At 41.9% G+C, this 4384-nt stretch overlaps 1 pseudogene across 1 annotated transcript; it reads left to right on the top strand.

The window, feature by feature from the left end:
• Nucleotides 1-945: 945 nt before the first annotated feature.
• On the top strand, nt 946-1348 carry LOC308341367 (cytochrome b5-like; annotated as a pseudogene). The gene has a single exon. The product of its transcript is annotated as a cytochrome b5-like (transcript).
• Nucleotides 1349-4384: the final 3036 nt, after the last annotated feature.

Here is a 4384-nt window from a genome sequence, read left to right as displayed (position 1 = left end):
TTCGGCTCGGGTCGTGATCCCAGGGTCCTGGGATAGGGGCCCGCATTGGGCTCTCTGCTTGGCGGGGAGCCTGCTTCCCTTCCTCCCTCTCTCCCTGCCTCTGCCTACTTGTAATCTCTGTCAAATAAATAAATAAAATCTTAAAAAAAAAAAGCAAAATTCATCTATATACGGCCTACAAAAGATACTTTTTAGACTTAAAGACACATGTAGATTTAAAGAGAAGGGATGGAAAAATATTTATCATGCAAATGAAAGTGAAAAGAAAGCTGATAGCAATACTTATATTGGGCAAAATAGATCTTAAAACAAAGACTATAGCAAGGGTCAAAGATGGAAATTATATAATAGTAAGGGGAACAATTCTACAAGAAGGTATCACAACTGTACATATTTATATACCCAACATGGGTGCATCCAAGTATATGAAGCACAAAATAGAGGGGACTTTAGTACCCCACCTACATCAATGGATAGATCATCCAAATAGAAAATCAACAAGGAAACAGTGGCTTTGAATGACACATTGGACCAGATGGATCTAACAGATATATTCAGAACATTCCATCCTAAAACAGCAGAATACACATCCTTTTCAAGTGCACATGAAACATTCTCCAAAATAGATTAGGCCCAAAACAAAGCTCAACAAATTCAAAAAGTTCAAAGTCATACCTTATATTTTTTCCAAACACAGCACTATGAAACTAGAAATCAACCACAAGAAAAAATCTGGGAAGAACATAAATACATGGAGGTTAAACAATATGCTACTAAACAGTGAATGGGCCAACCAAGAAATCAAGGAAGAAATAAAAAACTACATGGAGGCAGGCACAAGGCCAAGACCCCAGGAATGCCCTGGGCCCCACTAGCTGAGATGTGTGCTCTGCTCCTCCAGGCTCAGCTGGTGTCTCCCTGGCCTAAGGCTTGCCATGTTCTGAAATGGCCGAGCAGTCAGACCAGACTATGAAGTACCATACCCTGCAAGAGATCCAGTAGCACAACCACAGCAAGAGCTCCTGGTTGATTCTGCACCACAAGGTGTGCAATTTGACCAAATTTTTGGAGGAACATCTTGGTGGGGGAGAAGTATCGAGGGAATAAGCTGGAGGAGATGTGACTGAAAGTTTTGAGGATGTGGGACACTCTACAGATGGTCGAGAATTGTCCAAAACATAAATCACTGAGGAACTTCATCCAGATGACAGAGCAGATAACTAAGCCTTCAGAAACTGTCATTACTACTGTTGATTCTAATTCCAGCTGATGGACCAGCTGGGTGATCCCAGCCATCTCAGCACTGGTGGTAGCCCTGATGTATCACCTCTACACAGAGGAAGACTAAACACATCTCAGAAGCCAATGAAAGAAAAGATTGCTTTGGAACAGGGAGAAAGAAGCCAATGCGACTGCTTCAACTGACAGAAACCTTCACCTGAAAAATAATTTCAACACACCTGTTTCCCTTTTCTCCTACTTTAAACCAAACCAAAAAGAACTCTTCTGTTCTTTCTACTCCTGAACTCTTAGAATGTGCCTTTTGTTCATCAACTTTTTTTTGATGTTCCATCACTACATAATTTATTTATTGTAGGCATAATCTTTTAAAAATGTATCTGGCTTTTAAAATTTAAAAAAAAGGGGGGGGCACCTGGGTGGCTCATTGGGTTAAAGCCTCTGCCTTCGGCTCAGGTCATAATCGTAGGGTCCTGGGATCCAGTCCCGCATCGGGCTATCCGCTCAGCGGGGAGCCTGCTTGCCTCTTTTTCGCTGCCTGCCTCTCTGCCTACTTGTCATCTCTGTCTGTCAAATAAATAAATAAAATCTTAAAAAAAAAAAAAAAACCCAACACATGGAGGCAAATGAAAATGAAAACACAATGGTCCAAAATCTTTGGGATGCAGCAAAAGCTGTTTTAAGAGGGAATTTTATAAATATACAGGCCTAGTTCAACAAGCAAGAAAAATCTCAAATAAACAACCTAACTTTACATCCACAAGAACTAGAAAAAGAATGTCAAACAAAACCCCAAACCAGAAGTAGGAAGGAAATAATAAAGATTAGAGCAGAAATAAAATAGAAACTAAAGAAACCATCAAACAGGTCAATGAAAAAAGGAGCTGGTTCTTTGAAAAGATCAATTGAATTGATAAAACTTTAGCCAGACTCATTGAAAAAAAATAATAATGGAGAGAGAATTCAAATAAAAATATCAGAAATGAAAGAGGAGAAATAAGAACCAACACCACAGAAACACAAACAATTATAATAGAATACTATGACCAATTATATGCCAACAACTTAGACAATCTACAAGAAATGGATAAACTCCTGGAAACATATAACCTCCCAAAACTGAACCAAGAAGCAATAGAAAATTTGAGCAGATTAATTAACAGCAATGAGTTGAGTCATTAATCAAAAAACTCCCAACAAACAAAAGTCCAGGGCCACATAGCTTCACAAGTGAATTCTACTAAACATTTAAAGAATTAATATCCAGTTCTTCTCAAACTATTCCAAATAATAGAAGAGAAAGGTAAACTTCCAAATTAATTCTGTGAGTCCTACATTACTGCTAAGAAAACCAAAGGCACTACAAAAAAGAGAACTACAGGCCAATATCTCTGATGAACATAGATGCAAAATCCTCAACCAAATATTAGCAAACTGAATCCAGCAATAAATAAAAAGGTTATTCACCATGATCAAGGGGAATTTATTCCAGGAATGCAAGCATGTTTCAATACTTGTAAATCAATCAATGTGATACTTCACATCAATAAGAGAAAGGATTAAAAAACCATATGATCATTTCAATAGATGCAGAAAAAGCACTTGACAAAATATAACATCCATTCATGATAAAAACCCTCAACAAAGTAGGTTTAGAGGGAACATATCTCAACATAACAAAGGCCATATATGCAAAATTATATTAAAATTATACTCAGTGGTGAAAAACAGAGGGCTTTCCCCCTAAGATCAAGAACAACACAAGGACACCACCCTAATCATTTTTATTCAACATTGTATTGGAAGCCCTAGCCACAGCAATCAGATAAGAAAAAGAAAGAAAAGTGGTACCTGGGTGGCCCGGTCAGTTAAGGGTCCAACTCTTGATTTCAGCTCAGATTATGATATCGGGGTCCTGAGATCAAACCCCACATTGGACTCAGTGCTCAGCAGGGATTCCGTTTGGGTTTCTCTCTCCCTATCCCTCTCCCCCACCACTCTCTCTCACTTGTGCTCTCTGTCTCTAAAATAAATAAACAAATCTAAGAAAGAAAGAAAGAAAGAAAGAAAGAAAGAAAGAAAGGGAATCAAAATTGGTAAGGAAGAAACAAAATTGTTACTATTTACAGATGGCATGATACTATGTAAAGAAAATCCTAAGTGAGACAAGATGATGGGGAAGTAGGAGGAGGTGCTCTTTCAACCTGTACCCTAAAGTGAGCTGATTACCTACCAAAGAACTCCAATCACCTATGAAATCAGCCTGAGATTAGAATTATACACTTCTGGATCTCTACGGGAGCAGAAGACGCCAGTGGGCAGGTAAAGTGGAGTGGGAACGTCGGACTGATATCGGAAGAGAAACAAAAGGGGGAGGGAGCCACCAGAAGCTACCCATTGGAAAGTAATACCCCAATACGAGAGTGCCCTGTGACTGGGGACCAGCATTAACTTGGAGTCTGGTTGAAAGCACTCAAAAAGAGCAAAGGCTCACGGGAGGAAATTGTGGGAATCAGGGTGGTTAGGGACAGGGGCTTAAGTCCCCGGACCCAGGACAGCCACCCCTGGTGCTGAGCCAGAGAGAGTGCGGCAGAGAAACCAGGTCTTGGTCCCTGAGCCTCGAGCGCGTCTGAGAGCGCGTGGGGTCCGGCTCCCATGAGGGGCTGGGAGCCTTGCCAGCCAGCAGAAGCACAGCCTTTTTGCAGTCCCCATGTGTACGCCGTGTTGTGCTATCAGACCTGAGTTGTGCCCCACACCCTCCCCTAAGAGAGGTGCGCACAGGCAACAGCCCAGCGCTCTCGGACCCAGAAAGACCAGGCACACTCAGCCTGGGCCAGTGGGAAAATCTCAGTGTGTGATCACTGCTTGAAACCTCTCTGGCGCTCTGGAGCTGCCCAGACACCCGCCACTGCTGTGGTTTTGGGTACAAGCAGGAGTTCCTGTGTCCCCAGGGACCGTGACTTGGAACGTGCTCTGCCAGCAGGCGAGGGGGGACTTACGTGCTCTGCAGCACCCAGGGGGGAACAGACTGAGGCTTCTCTCTGAGAGGGAGGTCGGGGCACAGTTTGCTTTCCTCTAAACCTCCAAAAACCATCAAAAGCTGTCAAGGCGAGAGAAAACAAACAAAAAAACAAACATAAAAACC

The sequence above is a fragment of the Martes martes genome (assembly GCF_963455335.1).
Source record: "Martes martes genome assembly, chromosome: 4".
In the NCBI taxonomy this organism is placed as follows: Eukaryota; Metazoa; Chordata; class Mammalia; order Carnivora; family Mustelidae; genus Martes; species Martes martes.
This window is presented reverse-complemented; position numbering and strand designations above follow the sequence as displayed.